At 42.4% G+C, this 25,771-nt stretch overlaps 1 protein-coding gene across 8 annotated transcripts in view; it reads left to right on the top strand.

The window, feature by feature from the left end:
• The window catches only part of jakmip3 (Janus kinase and microtubule interacting protein 3), a 567,199-nt gene that overhangs the window by 18,282 nt on the left and 523,146 nt on the right, over positions 1-25,771 (top strand). For 3 of the 8 annotated variants that reach the window (XM_085994709.1, XM_085994712.1, XM_085994713.1), the window contains exon 1: positions 11,415-11,638. The exons of 1 other annotated variant lie outside the window; for it this stretch is intronic. The gene's annotated coding sequence lies outside the window, so the exon portion shown is untranslated. Of the gene's footprint in view, positions 1-11,411; positions 11,639-11,690; positions 12,580-25,771 lie in introns of those variants that run through there. 4 more of the 8 variants (XM_085994715.1, XM_085994716.1, XM_085994718.1 and 1 more) reach the window with 3 other exon arrangements.

The following is a 25,771-nucleotide window of genomic DNA, read 5'->3' on the forward strand; positions in this document are numbered from 1 at the left end:
GCATGTGAATGATGCATGCTGTTATTAATATGCAAATTGGCCAGCAACTTTTGGTGAGTAAGAGATACCCCGTGAATTGCGAATCGCCATAAGTTGCTGGCCAATTTGCACTGCTCTACCGTTAGCTTTGCAAAAACGGCATCTCGTGCTTAATCTCCCCGTGATTTTCATGAAGTTGCTGCATTTGCACATTCATTTTCCATTAAATTCGCCACAGAAAGTTAAGTCTAGTAATTATCAGCGTAACATGATAATTGTTAATGACTGCCAATCAACCTTTAGCTACCTCCCCTAACTCCTTCAGTCTGACCTCCATTTGTGAAGCAGCTTGGAACATTTCGCTACATTATAGATGTTACATTAATGCGATTTGTTGTTGCGTCTCCATAGCAGGCTGCTGCTCCGCCGCCAGCACTCTTGATTTGATTGTTGCATAGCAATAGTGAGGAAGTGAACAAATTATTTAATGTTTGCATTAGAGGTGGTAGAGGGAAATATAATTTAAAAAAATTCTATTTTCAAACGATTTCAGAATTTTTTATTGCATCATCAGAAACATCCTTCCTTATTGTAGGAAGGATAATTAAAAAAATTATTTAAATCCTTTTTCATTTCTGATTCTCAGGAAACATTGCGTATTCCACCAATAAAAATCAATGCTTTACAGAACATTTTGTACTTAGATGGACACTTACTGCTGGCTATTGGAGAAAAGCTTTATATGTTAAAAGGAACCAGAGTGATTCAGTCCTTCAGGGTTGTATATACTTGAGGCTCTAGCTAAGCCAACTGATATGTTTCCAGGGAAGTATAAATGGTTACAAAAGGCCAAATACTGCAGATGCTGGAAATCTGAAACTTAAACAGAAAATGCTGTAAATACTCAATAGGTCAGGCAGCATCTGTGGAGAGAGAAACAGAGTTAACGGCTCAGGTCTGTTCTGACGAAGGAAAAGGCCAGAAATTAGCAGTGAACAACTTTCGGGATTCAAACGCAACGATCTGGCCCATAGAAATTCCTTTTTAGCATGCATTGAGGGAGAAATAATTGGCCAGGACACCAGGAAAACTCTGTGCTCTTTTAAAAATACCATTGGGTCTTTAATGATGACCTCAGCGACTGGAGCAGCAGAATGAGCTTTGATTGAGCGTCTCATCTGAAGGACAGCAACTCTATCAATACAGCACTCCCTCAGTATTGCCCTAGGGTGTCAGCTTAGAGGATGCGCTTCTGACATAAAATTGGATTTTTTGTGTGTGTTGAATTTTTAACTTGTATACCTTATCACTGGATCAGCATTTGATGGGTTAAATCTCACAGGCATGCAGGAAATTTCAGAAAGGAGATGCTATTAGTTCAGAGTCCAGACAGGTTGGCTGCAATAGGCTTCACAAGGTGCAAGTTTCTAAGGAAAGCATAACGTGATGTCTATGGTGTTAATTTTTTGAATGGCCACAGCAATCACATTCAATTATAAACATCTTGACCATTGTTAAAGGTTGGCCATCCATTTAATATTGAATGAAATGCAGCTTTTTGTGGATCTAATGAATTACAAAATATTCTATAACTAGTGTCAGCCTTGGCTCAGAGGTAATACTCTTACTTCTGAATCATAAGATTATAGGTTCAAGCCCCACTCAAGAGACTTGAGCACGTAATCAGATTGTAACGCTTAGTTACAGGGATTACCAGTATGTGCACAACCCCCTCCAGGAAATTACTTGATGCTTCTCCCGATCCACCACAAATCAGTAAATAGTGTCTTCGCCAAACCTTCACTTAAGTTACAGGGGTGGAGTGGGAGAAGTCCCAAGAAAAGTCCTGGCACTAGTCACTAAATTTATTGAGCTAATAGCCACAAAATTAGCAGACTCCATAGCTGCACTAACAAACATTGATATTTAAACCCATTAAATGAGTTTTTAGCTGCTTGAGATGTGAGAAAGATTATTATTACAGGCGTGTTGTTGCTATTTTTTCATTATCACTAACAAAATCACATACTCAGAAAAATACCATTTCAAAATCAAGCATTCTCGCTATTTTGTTAGCAGTTATAAACTAACATGATAAAAGAAGAAAATCTAGACCTAGGCAACTAATGGCTTTCAGAAATTATAATACAAGGTTGAGTATAGTAGTATTGGACTTTTTTGCCTAGGGATTGCTATTTGGGTTTATTTTACCTATAGCTTTGAATACTGGTACACTAATGGTACATTAATGAAGTTAAAAGTAATACTCCCAAAGATTGGATGCTTAACATATTCCACTATAAGAATGAGAATTAGATGAATTCTCATCCATAACTGATCAGCGATCTAGATGTAGAACTCCAATCATACATGTCTGCCAAGAATTAAATGGCCCTCAATAAACTAACAAGAATGGGGCCCCTCGCAGTAGACCATTTGGAATAAAATAAAATAATTAGGAACAAAACAGAAAACACCTATGTTTGGTGTTTTGAGTTCCTATTCTGAAGATCAGCTTTTGCATATCAGGATGCAGTAAATACAAATGTTCTCATTTAGTGAGACATTTTGTTCCTTTACACATTTGTATCACAGTTTTGCTTAAAGGGACAGGCACATTTAAATCTGGAATGGGCACAGTTGAGTAAAATTGAGATATGTATGAATAAAAATAGGAAATAGACAAATTTTATCTGCAAGTCATCCCTTCTTTTCAATTACACTTCAGTTATTCCTAATTTGCAGAACACCCTCATGATTTATTATTACAAAAATTATTACTGACAATTTTGTTGCTCTCCAGTGGCACTGAACAGAAATCTTAATAGCTACAATAAAGATAGATCTGTGGGAATTTACAGCCACGTGACTTACTAATTCTGCTGAAAACTGACTGACAAATGACTGTTGCGCATGATGAATGGAGAAAAATGAAGTGAATAAGAAGCCAGATATCCTAATTTATAAATAAAGAGCAATTACTGCAAATGTTGGAAATCTGGAATAAAAACAGAACATACTGGAAGTACATAGCAGGTTAGTCAGCATCTGTGGAATGAAAAGACAGCTTACAATGTTTCAGTGTGCACCCGTCATCAGAAGCCCTAATTTGTGAGGTCACGATCCATAAGAAATCCTTTTCCCCATACCTATCGCAAGTTATTTAGGGAAACTTCAGTAAAATTTGGGAGAACTTCCAACAAGTTAATGTGGTCAGCCAATCATGAAACAATTATCGACACAAAGCATGGCATGGTTGGGTGAGTGGGGAATTATCATTCCAAAATGACCCTATGAGCCGAGAGGTTTTGCACTTTCAGATAATAAGCATGGCTTAGAAAAATTCATCTTTAACTTGACGTTGCAGATCAACTTCATATTCCTGGAATGGCCCTATTCTCCAAAGGATGTCTTTATTATTCCAGGTGGCCTGAGACCAAAATGTATTCAATTGTTAAACCTCAGGACCTTTTCAGAGACTCCTATTGGTAAAAGTTAAATAATTAAATTTTGCTGAAGTGATAGCTGAAGGAATAAAATAAAGGAGTGTGTTATATCTTCTCACTTACAACAGAATCAGTCACATGCAATGTGTAATTTGCTTAGATGCAGCTGTAATCCTTTAAATATACCATCCTCTGGGATTTCTTTCAAACAGTTGTTATCACTTCCCTCCTCAATAAAAACCTAACCTCAACCACTCTATTCTATTCAACTACCACCCTATATATACATTTTCCTATTTGTTCAGTCTCATGGACTTATCGTTGTCTCACACCAACACTCCCATTTATCTCATAGCTCCCTATTGGAGACCCTCCAGTTTTCCACCCTGAGACTGCTCTCATCAAACCCACAAACAATATCCTGTGCAACTCTGACTGTGGTTCATTGGGGGTGAAATTAAGTTCCGTCGCCCCCGTTACAAGGCCTCTTAAGCATCGAAAATAGCATCCACAGCATGCTCGCTCACTTCCCACAGGAAGCGCGCCAGATGGCACCTTCGTAAAGGTCTTTGCTCGTGCGTAACTAACGTTTGCTGGCAGCAATTAACCCGCGCCCATTGATTGAAATGCAGGCAGGTGCCAATTTTGTGCTACCTGCACATTACCATGGTTTCTGTGTGGCACTCTATTTTCCATTTGCAGTTTGTTGCCAACTCCAATTTCAGTTGCCACACCCATAGTTTTGAGGATGGCATCCCACTGAATATATCTATTTTCTGGTTTTGGAGGAGGTAGAGGAGAATATGAGGAGGCATGACGCCCGAACTGGTCTTGCCACACCCATCCTTACGCAAACACCTAGGCGCACAGACTAAGGTGCATCTACCTAGACATGCCTGAGGAGATCTGCCTTCGATACCTACTATTCCTTAGCGAGACATTCCTGGAAATATGCTGTGACCTGGAATCAGGCACTCAGACAAGTTCTAGGACAAGGACAGGTCTGCCAGTGGGTGTCAAGGTGACCATTATCTTAAACTTCTATGCAACTGGTTCTTTCCAAGCAACAGCAGGGGATATCTCTCAGATTTCACAAGCAGTAGCAGACATGCCTTGTTTGCCAAGGATAATTCCATAATAAGCAGGACCAGCCACAACAATTGGCAGAGGAGGACACGGATACAAAGCCTAAAGGCCTGACTACTGAACCACTGCAGCAGACAGGAAAGCCTGGATTTTCTGATCAGGCATGAGTATTGTAAATTTTAAAAATTCGTTCTTGGGATGTGGGATGTGGGCGTCACTGGCAAGGCCAGCATTTATTGCCCATCCCTACTTGCCCTTGAGAAGGTGGTGGTGAGCCGCCTTATTGAACCGCTGCAGTCCATGTGGCGAAGGAACTCCCACAGTGCTGTTAGGTAGGGAGTTCCAGGATTTTGACCCAGCGACGATGAAGCAACGGCGATATATTTCCAAGTCAGGATGGTGTGTGACCTGGCGGGGTACTTGGAGGTGATGGTGTTCCCATGCACCTGCTGCCCTTGTTCTTCTAGGTGGTAGAGGTCTCGGGTTTGGGAGGTGCGGTCGAAGAAGAATGAGCACTGATGTTGTCATACTGTCGAGAGTCAAGTCACATTGTAATATTTTGTGTGAGGACCAAGCATTAGAAACATCTCTGATTTGGAGCTGGCTTGTTGAAGGTGGAAAATAGCATGCTGCTGCAGGATTTAAACACCTGCAGCAGCTTAAAGGGGCAGGCATTATTGAAATACCATTTGCTTAAGAACAGAAAATCAGACAATACTTGAGAAACACGCAGAAGTGCATAGAACCTCAAGGCTGCCTAGCGGCAATAGAAGGAGGTGGCTAGGGCAATGAGTGCCGGCACTACTCCCTTGTACATGGCCAGGCAATGCAGGAAGAAGTTCAATGATTTTATCAGGGCAGGCTAAGTAAGAGAAACCACTCACACTTTCCAAAACTGAGCATGTGTGCCACTTACAATGACCTCCTCATCACACTGTGTTAAAATACCTTATGGGTTAAAAAACCTGTTTCTGCGTTCCCAGGAGGGCAGAAGTTGAACTGTGACCCATACCATGAATGCCAATTAGGCAGTGCAGTGCCTTGCCTCATGGGATTCGTGGTAAGCCTTAAAGTCAGGGCAAGTTCAATGTTAGAAAAAAACTCAGCAAAAACACTCCAGCCAGTCTCTTTTACAGGTTATAAAGTTGTTAAATTATTTTTTGCGATTTTTATTTATTTAATCTGGTTATATACAGTATCAGGCACTTTCCCACATGCAGTACAAGATAGTAAAAACCATGAGGAAAAATGAAGGATTTAAAGTTCATCAATTTTTGGATAATAACTTAAAATAGTGATTAAGAATAATTTGCCCATCATCAAATTTATCAATAAAAACCCAAACTCACAAAGTTTATGTGCTTTGACTGTTTTATTAATGTTTAATGGTTGGTGTAATTTATAGAAACCACAACTGGTGATAGATGTTTAGTGATTATTTTTTCTGTAAGTTGATATACAGCAAAAGCAAAATACACTGCTGAAGGATGTGCTCACAATATAAACAATGGGACATCATTTGCTGTACCAGGGTACCTGACTGCATCTGCTGTTAGTTAGACTTGCCCCTGCATGTTTAGGTTTTTACATTTTTTGCGTGGCAAGTTGCTGGAAGTGCGAGCTGATAATGTCACAGTGAGGGAAACCGGGCATCTGGGACCTGGGTGAACAGGGCAAGCAACTGTGTATCTCCTTAGCCAATCAGGTTGAAGGATTGTGAAATTAACAGGTAAAGACTGAGAAGGAAGTGTAAATTAGAGTGAATGAATTCAATGTCAATTCAGGTACAGAATAGAAATGAAGAGAGGGAAAGATTGGAATAAGAAAGAGAGAAAAAAGAGACAGAAAGGAAAAGTAAAAAATGTTTTTTTAATTTTAAATTCATCATTTTAAAAATCTCCAATAATTAAAACCTGAAGCAATAAGACTCCAGACTTGTAATAGTTAATTTTCAGTGTAACAAGGTTCACTGTCAGTAATTAGCACTTATCATGTTGTTAAAAGTGTTTTTAGACTGAAATGGACAAGACTTAGCTTTCTATGACACGTTTAGTTTGTATCTATTGTGCAAATACAGCAACTTCATTTCAATAGTGAGCCAGACAGTGAGATGCCATTTTCACGAACCTAACGGTGGAGCGGTGCAACTCGGACAGCAACTTTTGGATAGTTGATTTTAACCACGCACCTGCCCCTTGCCTGAAGTTGCTGTACCATTTGCGCATAAATAACGGTGAGCACCATTAGCCTCACCATTATTTTGGCAGCAAATTATGGCCCCATGGAACATAGGCACAGGACTAGGCCATTCAGCCTTTTGAGCCTGTTCTGCCATTCAATTAGATCATGGTTGATCTGTATCTTAACTCCATTTACCCACCTTGGTTCCATATCCCTTAATATCCTTACCTAACAAAAATTGATCAATCTCATTTTGAAATTTTCAATTGACCTAGCCTCAACAGCTTTTTGGATAAGAGTGTTCCAGATTCCCACTACCCTTTGTATAAAGAAGTGCTTTCTGATGTCACCCCTGACCGGCCCAGCTCTAGTTTTAAGGTTATGCCCCCTTGTTTCTCTCCCTATTAAATCCTCTACCCTAGTAAATCCTTTAATCATCTTAAACACCTCAATTAGATCACCCTTTCATCATCAATACGCAAGGGAATACAAGCCTATTCTGTGCAACCAGTCCTCTTAATTTAACCCATTCTGGTGCAATGCGCTGCACCCCCTCCCAGGCCAATATTCCTTCCTGACGCACAGTGCCCAGAACTGAATGCAATACTCCAGGTGTGGTCTAAACAGAGCTTTATACAACTGTAACATAACTTCCACCAGAAATGTTGTGCATTTTACTCTTTGTATTGGAATTTTTGCTATGCTTCCTCCAAAATAGAAGTGTCTAAACTGTAATCTTTGGGCCATTTATGGTCCTCAAGCTCTAGTAATTGGATCTTTGAAGCCCAGGCAACTCAATCCTATATGTGGTTATATATTTTCCTCTCTGGTTTGTCCTGTTTGAATTCCAAGGGCCTTGATGCTTGTAAAAGGTGGCTGCTATTGTCTCATTGGTGGGTAAATCTTAAATCAGAATGCCAAGATCTGTTTGTGTCCACTGCTTGAGATATATGTAAATTAATGAGGACTTGAATTTAAACAGCCTCTGTGTCACAGAGGCATTAGACTCTTTGGCCTGGATTTTACAATCGTTATGGTGGTGTACTCTCATACTTCCTTTGAAATCCACCGAAAGTTCGGGATTTCTACATGCGCTTGCGCGTGAGCGGAATCCGGAACTTGCGGTCTGTCAATGTATGCGATGACGGGCCATCCGCGTGGGCCACGAAAAAGCAATTGCTGGCACAGAGCCCACTGACTGGCCAGCAATTGCGCACAGGCCCTGTTTGCATCAGCGTACGGCGATACCTCAGGCATGATTTAAACATTTTCATATCAGAAATTATACACATACACTGTATCAAATGAGCTTCTGCAAATATTGGCCCGGATTAGAGTTTTAATGATGTCAAAAATTATTATCAAAAAATTAAATTTTTAGTGAGGTTGGTGGAATGAAGCTACTTTCGAATTAAATTTCAATTCTGTAAATTGTAATTAGATCTGATTTGGGGATTCCACTAAATCTCATGGGAGTCCCTTCGGAAATGATGAAAATCGAATTCTGTTTTGTGATTGGAGGACCAGGTCCACGTGATCCCAGGTACGCTTCCGCTCCGCCTGCGACCCTGGGATCCGCAGGCCATTACGCTGTCCTCCGCCTCGCATCCTCAGACCGCAAGCTTTTGCAGCCTTGCCGCCATCAGGTAGGTGCGTATTCCTTTTGTGGGTCGGAGGCGTACTCCGGAGGTACGCCTCCAACCACAATTTTTGGCCTGTTGATTTCCCAGAATCTGGCCAGTTGGAATGGATATTCTGCATAGCGCTTCATCATTCATTACCTTCCTTCCTCTGCAGCCTCGCTCTCTCTCTCTCTCTTTCTTTACCTCAGTTAGACACATGAATCAGCTGAGTGTGGTTAAAATAAACTTATTTTCTGCCACTGAAAGAATCTCATTGAGTTGATCACACTATAAAAATCAAACAAATAGACTCATGCAAAATAGGCATTTTCTCAGCTAAAATGTCACAAATATTAAATAATGTGCTGTAAATGTTTTCCTTATTTCTTACATATTTAAAGGTGAAAAATATAACATTCTGAACAAAATTAGGTCTTATCTATAATAATCAAGCAAACTGAGCGCAAGGGTCGGTTTTTAAACTGAAAATGAATTACCCTAAACTCAAGAAAACATTAAACTAACTGTAGCTTTCCTTCATCACTGTTTCTGCAACAGCGTTTATTGGTACTGTTTCTTTATCACATCTAAATATAATTCTTTTCATACATATCTCCCCATCTTATTTGAATGATGGTACAGTTCCTCCAGGATGTCCCTTCTTTAAGTTAACTCTTTCTCTGCTGCTCTTGTTTTTATATTTTCTTTCAAATGCTCAGGAATGAAAGAGATTCAACTATCTCAATCGGAACATATTGCAAAATAAACAAGCAATGTCAAACTTTCAATACAAAGTTTCATTTGTCACATTTGTGCTCTTAGTGGCCTGTCCAACATTAAGTTGTGAATGAACTTGAATTTCCTACATTGAACACTGGGAAGACATTAGCCATTGTATTTGGTCCCTGACAAAAGCTCTGTACTCTTGCCATTGACTCAAATTCTCACCCTGACTGCTTGCTCAGGCTACCCCAGATAGCCTGCATCCTCGGTGTCCCGTTTGACCCAGAGCTGAGTTTCAGAGCCCACATCCTGGCCACCACCACTTACTACCACCTCCAGAAAATCCTCACTCTCTCCGGCACCAAGATCCATGCTTATGTCACTTCAGACTTAAATTAACACCCTCCTCACTGGCCTTCCAACCTTCACAAACTCCATCTCATCCAAAATTCTTTGTTCTAAGCCCCCCTTGTATAGCAGTCTATTCTCATTGACCTACTTTGGCTCTCCATGGCTTAATGCATCTATATTAAACTGCTTTTTCTTGGCCATACCCTACCTCTGTGACCTCCTCTATGCTTATGTCCTGTTCTCATCCCTTCATTTTTCCAACTCTGGCTTCCTGTACATCCACTCCCCCCCCCCATCTCCACCCCTCCCACCTCAGCATTTCCCTCTGTTCCACCCTCAGTAGCAGAGCTTTCAGTTGTCTAGGCCCTACTCTTTGTAGCTCCCTCACTGACCCCATCACTTTGCTTCCTCTCTCCCTGCCTTTAAACATGTTCATAAAATCTACTATTCAACCATGTCTTCTGTCACCTCTTCAAACTCCCCCACTTAAACTTGGTTCCCAATTTTCACTCCTCTGTGAAGGGCCGTGGGTTGTTTTTCAATGTTAAAGATGCCACTTTGTTCCTGTTATACATAGCTTCCTGAAACTCTGTAGTATGCACATATCAGGCCATGAAGATAAAAAGCTTTGACATCCTTGCTCTACAATGTTCTGAATTAAGAGTTGCTGTGTGATGGAATCAAAAATATTCCTTATTTCTGCCATACATTTTAATACTGTTGTTTTCCTTTAAAATACTTTATTTAACCATGAAGACATATTTGTTTTGTTTCTTTTACTTTCTTAATCTAATTCAAAGCAAGGTTTTAATCCTGAAATTTGGAAACAATCTAAATTTATTCTGCTTTTGTAAAATACATGGACACATGATTGGCATGATTGTCTAATTAATGCAGTGGAATAACCATAAACAATCCATTCAATTTATTTTACAATTCATTTTTGAACTGCTTTACATTAAAATACACCCTGGTGAAATGACAAATGATTGAAATGCCTTTTCTATTTTTTGTTCTCTTGCATTTGTGGGAGGTAAGGCAAAGACGAGTGCAGAACACTTACAAAACACATTTACACAATTATAATACAATAAAACAGAAATCATGCTGTGCAGCATTATTGTATGAATGTATAACACATTTGTATCAAATTTGTCTGTCCAATATTCTAACAGTGCTGTTGACTCATTTATTTTAAATGGGTTAATGCCTCCATTAAAGTAGGGATTTGATACAAAGGATGATAATATATGAGACATTAAACCGAGGCCCCGTCTGCCCTCTCAGGTGGAAGCAAAATATCCCATGACACTATTAGAAGAAAAGCAGGGGAGTTCACCTGGTGTCATGGGCAATATTTATCCCTCAACCAACATCACTAAAACAGATTATCTGGCCATATATCTCATTGCTATTTGTGGGAGCTTGCTTTGTGCTAATTGGCTGCCGCAATTCCTACGTTACAACACTTTAACAGTACTTCACAGGCTGTAAAACCTCTTGGGATGTCCTGAGGTCGTGAAAATTGCTATATAATTGCAAGTTTGTTCATTCTTTCTTTGTTCACAGCATCATTTTTAGGCCAACATTTTCTGTGATATCATTCAGTACATTGAGGCAAAACTACTTCTAAAGTTTGAAGAATGCAAAGTTCATCAACAAATGAATTTCCATAAATGCAGTTAAGCATTGGAAGTACAGTTTTTCCATGAACAAATCCATGTGCTAGAATCCCCTTGTGCGTATTTAAATGACTGGGTCTCTGAACAGTGTGCCCAAATCCAAATTCATGTAATATACAGCACACAGAAGATGCAATGATCCATACAAAAATGTAACACGTGCATTTTATGCCTACTATTTGTTTAGATTAATTGTACCAACTTATTGAAAACATTCAAGGAAAAAAATTATTTCAAATGCTTACTTGCACAGCTGGCAAATGCAATAAATCTAAATTCCATTTAACTGATGAAACTATTTTCTTTTTCCATATTTATTAGGAGGTTAAATATAGAATAATGGATTCTTGAGAGTAATTGCAAAGCTGTAATTTAAGCTTGTAGCTTAGATGTCGTCATCAACTCACATTTGACACAGGCTACCATCTACAACGTTTACATTTTATGTGGGCACTTTTATTGATTTCGGTCAGCTTTGCATTGACAGCAGCTGGCAATCCAGTCCCTGTTCTTTATGCAGGATGATGCTTACAACAGAGAATCAACAATGTGGCATGCATTACTGCAGGTTAGTGAAGATATATCTTACCAGTGATTACCGGGAATAACTATTTAGCATTTGTTATTTATTAATAATGGGAGGGAGGTTGCAAGCTTAATGGTATTGATGAAATATGTATTTGAGCTGTGCTAGAAAATCCTTCCACTTAAACAGTGCCAAAGCTATCCCCAGTTTATGGGCTAACACACTGCATTTGCACTCAGCAACAATACTGTGGCGCGCAGCGAGGTGAGTGATGGGCGGGGCATCCGCTCCATCCAGCCAATGATGTTTGCGGATGGCCCAATCGGTTTTGCTGGTTGGGGCTCATTTTAAATAGGATAGGTGAGCTGCCAGCCCTAATTGTGCTGCTTCAAGGCAACTTGTCGTTTGGGAGGGTGTGAAATCTGGCAGGGCAGGCACTTATGATGGGCCTGCAGCAACACCTTAGAGGCGAAGGCTGGAAGCATCAGGGGTTAAATGGAGCAGCACATAGAGGAGCAAAGAGATGAACTCATGGAAGCTTTTAAGGTTCAAAATTCTTAAGAGCCTGAAGAAAGAATGAGTTCCAGACCTGCTTCCAGCTTTCCCTAACTGCAGCTCAGTAGAAAATCAAAATACTGCGGATGCTGGAAATCTGAAATCAAAATGGAAAATGTTGGAAATACTCGGCAGTTCAGGCAGCATCTGTGCAGAAAGAAACAAAGTTAACATTTTAGGTCGATGACCTTTCATCCCTTTAAATAGTACTGTAATGGCTGCCTCCCGACCTTTATCCATGGTTTGTGGGTAAGTTGAAGAAGTAGCGATGGCAATATTGATTGACAAAAAAATGGCATTATGGGCCCAAACAACATCATTTGACTGTTGTTTGAATATTTCAATTAGGCTCCTGCCTGTTTCTGGCGCTAGCGCTGGCCACCTAAATTGATGCCCACCTGAAAATCAGAACGGGCCGCTCTCCAGCAGTAAGTTGACTTTTTTTCCCTGATTTCTGTCTTGGTATCACCTTAAGTACAAGTGTAAGCGGGGAGGTAATGAAGCGAAAATCAGCTTCTTACTCTATAACTATGGAGAATATTGAATATATCTAAGTGCTGTAGAAACTGGTGGAAAACTGGATGCTTGATACAGAACAACAGAAAAACACCCAGATGACAGTTTTCTTTAAAAAAATCAAAACTGGGTTATTGAATTGGTAAAGACAGTGTGGAAATGAATCATACAGATCAGAAAGTCCTAGATATGGATCTAGTCTGTTCTTGGTTTGTTGATCTTAGCCAGAATGTTAGTAGGCGGGCCATATAATTGGCTAATAACCCTTGTCATGCAAGACACCTGTTAAGGCTCTCACGTTAACAGAACCCACACAACTTGGCAGAAAATATAAACAATGGCAAATAGATATAACATAGAAACATAGAAACATAGAAGATAGGAGCAAGAGTAGGCCATTCGGCCCCTCAAGCCTGCTCCGCCATTCAATGCGATCATGGCTGATCATCCAAATTCAGTACCCTGTCCCTGCTTTCTCCCCATATCCCTTGATCCCTTTAGCCTTAAGAAATATATCTAGAATATATTTAATGAATTGGCCTCAACTGTCTTCTGTGGTAGAGAATTCCATAGGTTCACCACTCTCTGGGTGAAGAAATTCCTCCTCATCTCAGTCCTAAATGGCTTACCCCTTATCCTTAGATTATGACCCCTGGTTCTGGACTCCCTCGCCATCGGGAACATCCTTCCTGCATCTAGTCTGTCTAGCCCTGTTAGAATTTTATACGTTTCAATGAGATCCCCTCTCATTCTTCTAAACTCTAGAAATATAAGCCTAATCGACAAAATCTCTCTTCATAAGTCATTCCTGCCATCCCATAACAAGGCCTGAGCTGCAGGACACAGCCATCAAGAAGGATCTGAACAGCTAATGACCGGTGTCAGAAACAACAAAAAGGACAATTTGTGGCTGTAACTTTAATTTTCAAATAGATTTAACAATTGGTCTAGTCCTTCATATTGTTTTGGAGTAGATTTTCTATTTGTGTCAGCAATGAAAAGCTATATATAGTTGGGTAAATTTAAAAAGAACTGCAGATGTTGGAAATCTGAAATGTAAACAGAAAATGCTAGAAACACTCAACAGGTCAGGCAGCATCCTGAGAACAGAGTTAACATTTTGAGTACAGACCTTTTCTCAACGTACAAATGATTAAAAATATGCAAAGAGGATACTTTCAACCTCTGTGCATATATGCTGTAATGTTTTTAAAGCATCACACTAATGTAGATTTGAATTTAATTGTGGTGTGCAAAATACAGATATTTTTAAATCAATCCTACAGTTACATTTGGGTTACTTTGGGTACAAAATTTGATTAGTTTTCACTCTCATTTCTATTGAAGTTAAATGGCTAAATGACCCTGAATTTAAGCATGTGGGACTTAAACCATTAAACCAGGTTTAGTGTCCTAATCTCCCACATCCAATGAGATAAGTATGTTCTCTAGCTTTGAGATTTAATTAAAGTTAGTGTTGTATAATTATCCCCTTTGCATTCCATTCCATTTGAAAATACTTTTTTGGAAAATCCTTTATATTTGATTGCTTATTCTCAATGTTCTTTACAAATCCATTTAATGATTCAATACTTGCTAAATTGGGTTGGTTCAATTCTGAAGTTCACACAATTGAAAAATCGTAATAATGGACATGATGAATTAGCTGCGTTTAATGATAGAGAATTGGAAAATAGAAGCCTTCAGCCAGGAAGTGCTCCACTTGTAATTTTGAAATACAAATCATGGGGTTTAAGGAACTGAGCTAACTGTATCAGCCATGTGGGTAATGCCTGAAATAGCCTACTCCTTATCTAATCACACAACTTCAGACAGTCAAGGTTCTGCTGCTTTATCGAGGAAACTAATACAATTTAAGGAAATGCAAAAACGTACATAGATATAAGAACATAAGAATTAGGAGCTGGAATAAGCCATAGGGCCATTAGAGCTTGCTCCGCTGTTCAATAAGATCATGGCTGATCTTTGACCTAAACTCCACTTTCCCGCCCGATCCCCATATCACTTGATTCCCCATGAGCCCAAAAATCTATCAATATCAGCCTTGAATATTTTGTTTAATTTGTTCATGGGATGTGGGCGTCACTGGCAAAGCCAGCATTCATTGCCCATCCCTAATTGCCCTTGAGAAAGTGGTGGTGAGCCGCCTTCTTAAACCGCTGCAGTCGGTGTGGTGAAGGTACTCCCACAGTGCTGTTACGGAGGGAGTTCCAGGATTTTGACCCAGTGACGATGAAGGAACGGTGATATACTTCCAAGTCAGGATGGTGTGTGACTTGGAGGGGAACTTGGAGGTGATGGTGTTCCCATGCGCCTGCTGCCCTTGTCCTTCTAGGTGGTAGAGGTTGCGGGTTTGGGAGGTGCTGCCAAAGAAGACTTGGCGAGTTGCTGCAGTGCATCTTGTAGATGGTACACACTGCAGCCACGGTGCGTTGGTGGTGAAGGGAGTGAATGTTTTAAGGTGGTGGATGGGGTGCCAATCAAGCGGGCTGCTTTGTCCTGGATGGTGTCGAGCTTCTTGAGTGTTGTTGGAGCTGCACTCATCCAGGCAAGTGGAGAGTATTCCATCACAATCCTGACTTGTGCCTTGTAGCTGGTGGAAAAGCTTTGGGGAGTCAGGAGGTGAGACACTCACCACAGATTACCCAGTCTCTGACCTGCTCTTGTTGCCACAGTATTTATGTGGCTGGTCCAGTTAAGTTTCTGGTCAATGGTGACCCCCAGGATGTTGATGGTGGGGGATTCGGTGATGGTAATGCCATTGAATGTCAAGTGGAGGTGGTTAGACTCTCTCTGTTGGAGATAGTCATTGCCTGGCACTTGTGTGAAGCGAATGTTACTTGCCACTTATCAGCCCCAGCCTGAATGTCGTCCAGGTCTTGGTGCATGCGTGCCTGGACTGCTTCAACATCTGAGGAGTTGCTAATGGCACTGAACACTGTGCAGTCATCAGCAGACATTCCCACTTCTGACCTTACGATGGAGGGAAGGTCATTGATGAAGCAGCTGACAATGGTTAAGCCTAGGACACTGCCCTGAGGAACTCCTGCAGCAATCTCCTGGGGCTGTGATGGTTGACCTCCAACAACCACAGCCATCTTCCTTTGTGCTAGGTATGACTCCAGCCAATGGAGAGTTTCCCCCCTGATTCCCATTGACTTTAATTTTACAGGGGCTCCTTGCTGCCACACTCGGTCAAATCCATATCAGCCTCCTCCTGAGGTCCCCACCATCACAAAAGCCAGTTTTCAGCCAATTCGATTTACTCCACGTGATATTAAGAAATGGCTGAGTGCACTGGATACAGCAAAGGCTATGGGCCCCGACAATATCCCAGCTGGCGTACTGAAGACTTGTGCTCCAGAACTAGCTGCACCTCTAGCCAAGCTGTTCCAGTATAGCTACAGCACTGGCATCTATCCGACAATGTAGAAAACTGCCCCAGGTATGTCCAGTCCGTAAAAAGCAGGACAATTCCAATCTGTACAATTACCGCCCCATCAGTCTACTCTCAATCATCAGCAAAGTGATGGAAGGTGTCATCGACAGTGCTATCAAGTGGCACTTACCAATAACCTGTGCACCGATATTCAGTTTGGGTTCCGCCAAGACCACTCGGCTCCCGACCTCATTACAGCCTTGGTCCAAACATGGACAAAAGAGCTGAATTCCAGAGGTGTGGTGAGAGTATTTTTTTTTATTAGTTTATGGGATGTGGACGTCGCTGGCGAGGCCAGCAATTATTGCCCATCCCTAATTGCCCTTGAGAAGCTGGTGGTGAGCCGTCTTCTTGCACTGCTGCAGTCTGTGTGGTGAAGGTACTCCCACACAGTGCTGTTAGGTAGGGAGTTCCAGGATTTTGACCCAGTAACGATGAAGGATTGGCGATATATTTCTAAGTCAGGATGGTGTGTGACTTGGAGGGGATCTTGGAGGTGGTTCTGTTCCCATGCGCCTGCTGCCCTTGTCCTTCCAGGTGGAAGAGGTCGCGGCACTCTTGGTGATGGGCATTGAAGTCCCCCACCCAGAGTACATTCTGTGTCCTTGCTACTCTCAGTGCTTCTTCCAAATGGTGTTCAACATGGAGGAGTACAGATTCATCAGCTGAGGGAGGGCGGTAGGTGGTAATCATCAGGAGGTTTCCTTGCCCATGCTTGACCTGAAACCATGAGACTTCATGGGGCCCGGAGCCAATGTTGAGGACTCCCGGGGCCACTCCCTCCCGACTGTATACCACTGTGTCGCCACCTCTGGTGGGTCTGTCCTGCCGGTGGGACAGGACATATCCAGGGATGGTGATGGAGGAGTCTGGGACATTGGCTGAAAGGTATGATTCTGTGAGCATGACTATGTCAGGCTGTTGCTTGACTAGTCTGTGAGACAGCTCTCCCAATTTGGCACAAGTCCCCAGATGTTCGTGAGGAGGACTTTGCAGGGTCGACTGGGCTGGGTGTGCCATTGTTGTGTCGGTAGCCAATGCTGAGTGGCCTGTCTGGTTTTATTCTTCTTATTGTTTTTTGTAGCGGCTTGTTACAACTGAGTGGCTTGCTAGGCCATTTCAGAGTCAACCAAAATTACTGTGGGTCTGCAGTCACATATAGGCCAGACCACGTAAGGACAGCAGATTTGCTTCCCTAAAGGACATTAGTGAACCAGATGGGTTTTTACGACAATCCATTAGTTTCATGGTCACCATTACTGATACGACTTTTTATTCCAGATTTATTTAATTAACTGAATTTAAATTCCCCAGCTGCCATGGTGGGATTTGAACTCACATCCCTGATCATTAGTCCAGACCTGATGGATTTACTAGTCCAGTAACATAACCACTCTGCTACTATTACCGCTCAAAGATTCAGCATTCACAGCCCTTTGGGGTAGAGAATTCCAAATATTCACAACCCTCTGAGAGAAGAAATTCCTCCTCAACTGAGTCTTAAATGGCCTGAAGGGATAATTACAGTCCTAGCCCTTTTGGGCTATCCCAGATCAGGCGTATTCCCCAGATGTTCACCCTCAATTTAAGTTAGAGATAGCCAAATTCCATAAGATGCTTAAATGGGTCTAAAGGTTCAGGCTGTCTCTCCCTAAAGGAAAGGAACGACTGATGATGTTACCATCCTCCAGATAGCACTTTTAATAAGTTTAACTAGACTGTAACCTTCTGGATATTATAAGGGTCCAGAATACCCCCCAGAATTCTGCAACTCCTTACAAAAGAGTGTACAGAAATGTGGGTTCGCGAGTTTATACAGAATTACTCTTTGAGACAATTCTAAAAATATAGTTTTATTTAAGAGCCAACATTCAGTTAACATCTGTTGAATCAGTCACAACATTAACAATTCAAAATACAATTAGCTTACATTTCTTATTTCTCAGAAATCCTTATTCTCAAATCTTTACTTTGTTACATTTCTTATTTCTTACTTATTTCTAAATCCAGAAGATCCACCAAAATCAATCATTTTGACTTCCCGAGACTCATAGTTAAAGACTTACAGAGATGCCTCTGAAGAGTTGAGAAACGCTTTGCCCGTTCAGCGAGTTCTGACTTTTCTGTTAAAAAGGTCTTATTTTTATACCCTTTTGGCAGTGGTTTCTTCTTTGATGTTCTCTGCTGATGTTAGCTAATTGTCTTTATTGATACCTCTTTCGAATGCTTTCTATTCTTACTATCAATTCAACTATTGCATGCATAATTATTTCTCTACCTTTAGGTGTTCCAAAAATGATCATAAAAACAATGACAGCTATGGTTTCTGTTTGATGTCATTCCTACAAAATGCTTTCATTCAACTCTTAATATTGGCTTTACTGGTTTTTAGCAGACATTTGGACTCCGTGGTGATCCAAGTTTAATACAAACACAATGCAATTGCTTGGTGTCTCTATTGAAGTCATATTTTCAAAGTGTCCTTGTTGGTATGGTTTTTACTATATCTAAATTAAAGACACTTTGACCAGGGTGGTTCATGCATTTCTAGCTATCTCAATTGGTTGCATATTTAATCTTGTTTCCTGTCTTATTCGATGTTACTTTTACAAAGGCACATGGTTTAATCAATATTTTATGTTCCTGTTTGACGTGTTGGTTTTTAACACCTCACTTGGGTCTTCCATTGTGTTACACTCAAACTCTAGACTCTTCGGAAGCAAGTCTTTGCTTTTCAATAGGGTCTTAGTTTCTTGGTCAATATCCCTTTCCCATTTCAAAGCCCATGGTGTTTTACAACTTTGTTATCAACTGATCTTTATCTCAGAAGCCTGCATTCTGTTTACAGCCTGTGTCTCCAAGGCTTTTCAGACTGTTAAACCCAGTATATCATGTATTAATAATATCAGTTTTCTGTTCATGGTATCGTGTATTTCTCTGAATCATGGCTATTCCTTCACAGGCCAACCCCTTATCCTGAGACTATACCCCTAGTTGTAGGCTCTCCAGCCAGGGAAAACAACCTCTCAGCATCTGTCCTGTCAATCCCCTTCAGTATCTTATATATTTCAATGAGATCACCTCTTATTCTTCTAAACTCCAGAGAGTATAGGCCCAATCTACTCGATCTCTCCTCATAGGCAACCCTCTCATCCTAGGGATCAATCTAGTGAACCTTTGTTGCACCACCTCTAAGACAAGTATGTCCTTCCTCAGGTAAGGAGACCAAAACTGTGCACAGTACTCCAGGTGTGGTCTCACCAAAGCCCTGCACAACTGTAGTAAGACTTCCTTACACTTGTACTCCAACCCCCTTGCAATAAAGGCCAAAATATCATTTGTCTTCCTATTTGCTTGCTGTACCTAATGCTAACTTTCTGTGTTTCCTGTACGAGGACAACTAAATCTCTCTGAACACCAACATTTAATAGTTTCTCACCATTTAAAAAATATTCTGTTTTTCTATTCTTCCTACCAAAGTGAATAATGTCACATTTCCCCACATTATACTCCACCTGCCACCTGATTGCCAACTTAATTAACCTGCCCATATCCCTTTGCAGGCTCTTTGTGTCCTCCTCATAGCTTACCTTCCCACCTAGCTTTATATCGTCAGCAAACCTGGATACATTACACTCGGTCCTTTCATCTTAGTCATTAATATAGATTGTAAATAGCTGAGGCCCAAACACTGATCCTTGCGGTACCCCACTAGTTATAGCTTGCCAACTGGAAAATGACCCATTTATCCCTACTCTCTGTTTTTTGTCTGTTACCCAATGCTCTATCTATGCTAATATATTACCCCCAATCCCATAAGCCCTTATCTTGCATAACAACTTTTTATGTGGCACCTTATCGAACGCCTTTTGTAAATCCAAATATACTACATCCACTTTTCCTACCCTGCTGCTTACATCTTCAAAAAACTCTAATAAATTTGTTAAGCACGATTTCCCTTTCATAAAACCATTTTGACTCTGCCTAATCATATTATGATTTTCTAATGCCCTGTTACCACTTTCTTGATAATAGATTCCAGCATTTTCCCAAAGACTGATGTCAGGCTAACTGGCCTGTAGTTCCCTGTTTTCTCTCTCTCTCTATTCAGAGTGTTGCTAATTTTACCGCTAAACAGAAAGTGGGACTCTAGGCAATCAGGGTACTATCAGCAAGTTGCTGGCACTCCGTACGTTCTGACACAGATTACACCATGGTGAATATTTACCACTAGTGAACTAAATCTAGTGAATTGTACTGGGGATAGGGATAAGATCTAATTAAGTTGAGTAAATGAAATAATTATGATATTTGAAACCCCTTACACTTCCAATGCAATAAGTCACAATTCAACTAAATGTTATAACTGCCAACAGGTTTAAAGCAATATATTTAATAATATATATTTTCAGCACATAGCAGAATTTCTAATATGAAATGAGTCTGTAAGTCCTACTGATGCATAATCTACAAATTTTATAGCGTTTTACACTTTTTAAGGGGCATTGATCATTTATTGGGATCCTCTTGCTTCATGGACTCCATAGAATTCATGCAGCTGTGCAAAACATACAGTCCTAATTGTAAAACAACACACATCATTTTTGCCTGCACTTCTGATTGGACCACTGTGTGCTACGAACCTATTATCATTACATTGTACAACTGTAATGCTCAGACTAAACAACTTGGAAAACGATGCAACTGCAGTAATTTGGTTTTCAATTGGCACAGGCTTAAACGTCTTCAATGTGAACATATTAATAAAAGCAGGACATTCAGGATAAAAGGTGGCTCTATGTTCTAGAAAATTCCAGGAATTTCAAGAGTACATGAAAGAGGGTGAACAGACATTAAGGCCATAATTTACCATCAGTGGTGGATTGGAATCGGGTTGGCTGTTTGGCGGGTTCCGGTCCCGCTGCCGGTTTCAACTGCTCTGAATGAACAATTTTCTCTTAACTGGGCTTATTAAGCCCGTCGTGCACGTTACCTGGCCCAATCAGTTGGTTCGGGTCTGCTGCTTGCCTCTGCCGACGTCTTCCATCCAGCTGCATTTAAGGGGCCCATGCAGCCTTGTGGTTTTTCATTCATATTCTGATGCTTCTCAGTGTGGCAGATAATGAGATGAGTGCTTCAAGAGCAAAGGCCTCTCCAAGATTCGACGATGACTCCCTCCATGCTCTTGTGGAGGGAGTGAGAAGGTGCAAAGTGGTTCTGTTTCCCGCAAACCAAGGCAGCCTGGCTACAAATTGCTGAGGAGGTGAGCGCCAGGTCTTTGTACTCATGCACCTGGGTTCAGTGCCGCAGAAGGTTCAATGATCTGCTACGCTCAGCAAAAGTGAGTATAACATCACACTTACCTTCAATCTGCTCCCCATCTCCTCTCATCTCCAGCACTCCTCATTATCAACCTACTCCTGCACATCCCACTTTACCCTTACATCCCTTGCACCCTTAACCATCCCTCTCTCTCTATGTACAGAATCACTTCACCATTCTACTATGCATCTCTCACACTTGCTATCACTGTTATGCAATGACAACAACTAACAACGCATGGGGAGGGACCTTGGTATTGGCACCTCACTCCGTCTTTGTCTATGGATTCTCTACACTCACTCCAACATTCTCACTCAAACTCCACTTGTGTCCCTCATTGCAGGAAAAGAGAGCCCACAATAAGAGGGAGAGGGGGAGGATAGGAGGAGGGCCACCTTCCATGGCGCACTTGACCACCGCTGAGGAGGCTGCTTTCGACATCGTCGGAGGTGCCGAGGAGCTGGAAGTGGGGGACGGAGAGATGGGCGCAGTAGAGCAAGCTGGTGACAGAATAAATCTGCAACCCCCTCATTTAGATTGCATGAGTGACTGATATGGCATCTGATGTTCATACAGATTGAGTTCTGATCATCTGCACAATTGGTATGTCTGCTACGTTAATATCACATGTCTAACTCATGCCTTTACTCCCCCACAGGACCATCGAGAGCCCCCCTCCCAATTGTCCAGGAGGAAGAGCTGGAAGACTCCTCAGAGGAAGCTGCAGCCTCTGAGGGCGCAGTGTCAGCAGAATTGAGCGCACCCAGCACCAGCTTCTTCTCCACTTTGTGCGGTCTTGGGCCAGGGATTCCCAGGTGTCAGTGGGGATGTTGCACTTTTTCAAGGAGGCTTTGAGGGTGTCCTTGAAGTGTTTCCTCTGCCCACTTGGGGCTCTCTTGCTGTGTCGGAGCTCCAAGTAGAGCGTTTGTTTTGAGAGTCTCGTATCGGGCATGTGGACGATGTGACCCGTCCATCGGAGCTGATCGAGCGTGGTCAAAGCTTCAATGCTGGGGATGTTGGCCTGCGTGAGAACACTGACGTTGGTGTGCCTATCCTGCCAATGGATTTGCAGGATCTTGTGGAGGCAGCATTGGTGGTACCTCTCCAGTGCTTTGAGGTGCCTGCTGTACATGGTCCATGTCTCTGAGGCATACAGCAGGGCGGGTATCACTGCTGTTCTGTAGACCATGAGCTTGGTGCCGAGTTTGAGGTCCTGGTCTTCAAACACTCTCTTCCTCAGGCGACCGAAGGCTGCACTGGCATACTGAAGGTGGTGTTGGACTTCGTCATCGACATCTGCCCTTGTTTACAGTAGGCTCCCAAAATATGGAAAGTGGTCCACGTTGTCCAAGGTCTTGGCATGGATTTTGATAATCGGGGGGCAGCACTGTGTAGTGGGGGCAGGTTGGTAGAGGACCTTTGTCTTACGGATGTTTAGTGTAAGGCCCATGCTCTCGTACACTTCGGTGAAGGTGTTGACGATGGTTTGGAGTTCGGCCTCCGAGTGAGCGCAGATGCAAGCATTGTCTGCATACTGTAATTAGATGACAGAGGATGGAACGACCTTGGATCTGGACTGGAGGCGACGGAGGTTGAACAGTTTGTTCTGTAAATTAGCTCCACTCCAGCAGGGAGCTTATTGAGGGTGAGATGGAGCTTTGCAGCAAGGAAGATCGAGAAGAGCATTGGTGCGATGACACAGCCTTGCTTGACCCCGGTCCGTATGTGAATTGGGTCTGTGGTAGAACCGTTGGTCAGGATCACGACTTGCCTGTCATCGTGAAGCAGGCAGAGGGTGGTGACAAACTTTTGAGGGCAGCCGAATTTGAGAAGGACACTCCATAATCCCTCACTGTTGACAGTGTCGAAGGCCTTTGTGAGATCAAAGAAGGCCATGTACAGCAGTTGGTGCTGTTCCCTGCATTTCTCTTGTAATTGACGCGCAGTGAAGATCATGCCCATTCTGCCACTTAGTGGGCAGAATCTGCATTGTGACTCTGGGAGGAGCTCTTCAGCCACTGGGAGAAGGCGATTGAGGAGGATTTTTGCAATGACTTTCCCTGTGGCAGACAGCAGGGAAACTTCTCTGTAATTACCGCAATCGGACTTGTCACCTTTCTTGAATGTGTTCGTGTGCTGGTGAAACTAGCACATCCTCCTCCTCCTCCTCCTGAGCCACTTGTTCCTCAGGCAGCGGTAAGCCACACTGCTGTGCGATGTTGTGCAGTACACAGCAGACCACGATGATTCTGGAGACCCTGGCTGGTGAGCACTGTAGGGCTCCACCAGATCTGTTGAGGCATCTGAATCGCATTTTGAGCAAGCCGATCGTTTGCTCGATGATTGCTCTGGTGGAAATGTGGCTCCTCGGCTTCATTTGATGGCCTCCTCAACGGTGTCATTAGCCATGTCTTCATGGGATAGTCCTTTTCTCCAAGTAGCCATCCGGAAAGTTGGGTTCGCGGATTGAAGAGCTGAGGCACAGTAGACTGCCGCAGGATGAATGAGTCATGGCAACTGCCAGGGAACTTGGCGCAAACATACATAATGTTCTTCCTGTGGTTACACACCAGCTGGATGTTAATGGAGTGGCAGCCCTTGCGGTTGACAAATACAGCTGGTTGTGATGGGGTGCCCTAAATGGCCACATGTGTGTAGTCTACAACGCCTTGCACCCTTGACAAGCCTGCCATATTTGCAAAGCCAACCGCACGCGCGGTGACACTTGCTTCATCCGTGGAGAAGTGGATGTAATTGTGCGCCTTTGCAAAGAGAGCATTGATAACCTGCGTGATGCAAGTGTGTGCAGCCAACTGGGAGATGCCGCTGATGTCTGCTGATGATCCCTGGAAGGACCCTGAGGCAAGAAAATTGAGGGCGGTGGTGACTTTGACAGCCACTGGTAAGGAGTGTCCACCCGCTCCTCTGGGCTCCAGGTGTTGGTGCAGCATTGCGCAGATGTCAGCAACTACCTCTCGCGAAAGTCTCAACCTCCTTTGGCACGGTTGCTCAGTCATGTTGAGGAAGCTCATCCTTTGCCTGTAAAAGTTATGTTGGGGGTATCTCCTGCGGCGCGGTGCAGCCCTGCGCTGATGCCCTCTGCCCTGTGCAGCATCAGGTGGGTGAGGATGAGGTTGGCGCTCCTGCTGTTGGTGCTGCTGTTGTGCCTGGTTCTGCTGCTGCCACGGCTGCTCTTCCTCCGATTCTGACCAGCATGAGAGGGTATAAATGGTTGCCATTCCACTGGTATATATGTCCGTTGAGGAATAGATGTTATAAGCGCTCAGGCAATGTGGGGAGAGGGTTTTCCAAGGCGGTCACAGTGCATATGGATCTCAGCTTAACCACTTACAAGCTCAATAGACCTGCAAAATGTGTTCCAACACCTCAAAAACAAGGTTCTGCCATCTGAAAGTCAGCCATGTTACAGGTCCGCTTTTATGCTGCAGGAGCAGCTGTCGAGAATTCAGGTAGTTGCTGAACCCGGCACAATCAGCTGGCGTGTTTTGTGAGCAGTGTGGAACACGCTGAAAATGTCCTAAAATGGGAAGAGCCTGCTAAAATGGGATTATGTAGGCAGTTAACAAGCTGTTAACTGCCTTAAGTGCCTCTCCCGCCGCTTGATGTCGGGTCTGAGCAGGACTCCCAGACCCGACACTTGGCAAAGTTGCATGGAGGTGGGTTTGGAACCCGCCGTCAATCAAAACGAATTTAATCTCTGACCCGCCTCGAAACCCGCCCTCTGAGTGCCGGCAAAATCACAGCCTTATTGTCCCAGACTGATATGGATAACATATTTGATGACTAGCTCATTAAGACACTTAGCCCTCTATTGTTTCAGCAGCTCCAGCTTTTTTCCCTTCAAGTAAAGAAAAAAGTGCTGGACCTTTGGCCATTGAACCTCACAATCTTCAGTCTGACGATGTTATAGTTTAAACCAAAAAGCCCTTCTAGGCCAAATACGTGAAAATCCTGAAACATGATAGTAGTTAATGCTGCGTAACTGCCTAAAGGTTCACAGGACTGTTAATGTTTGCATTCAATATAAAAATCTGCATTTAAAAAAAATATTGACAAAAGTACGATTAATAGTCATCAATTTATAAATAAGTGCCAGCACTAGCTCCTCTATCTTTGCTAAATTATATCCCGCTTCAGGACAATAGCCTGGATGAAAGTAAAATGTGAACTCAAAAAGCCATTTTCATTTTCATGGATCTGAATGTCAAGAGTGAACTGGCTTAATTGTAAATGATTTCTGTATGATTAATGCTATTACTAGTGAGAATGTACATTACAGGGAGAAATGAGAGGCTGCTGCC

The sequence above is a fragment of the Somniosus microcephalus genome, chromosome 8, assembly GCF_052327205.1.
Source record: "Somniosus microcephalus isolate GS21.2 chromosome 8, FLI_Smic_1.0, whole genome shotgun sequence".
NCBI lineage: Eukaryota > Metazoa > Chordata > Chondrichthyes > Squaliformes > Somniosidae > Somniosus > Somniosus microcephalus.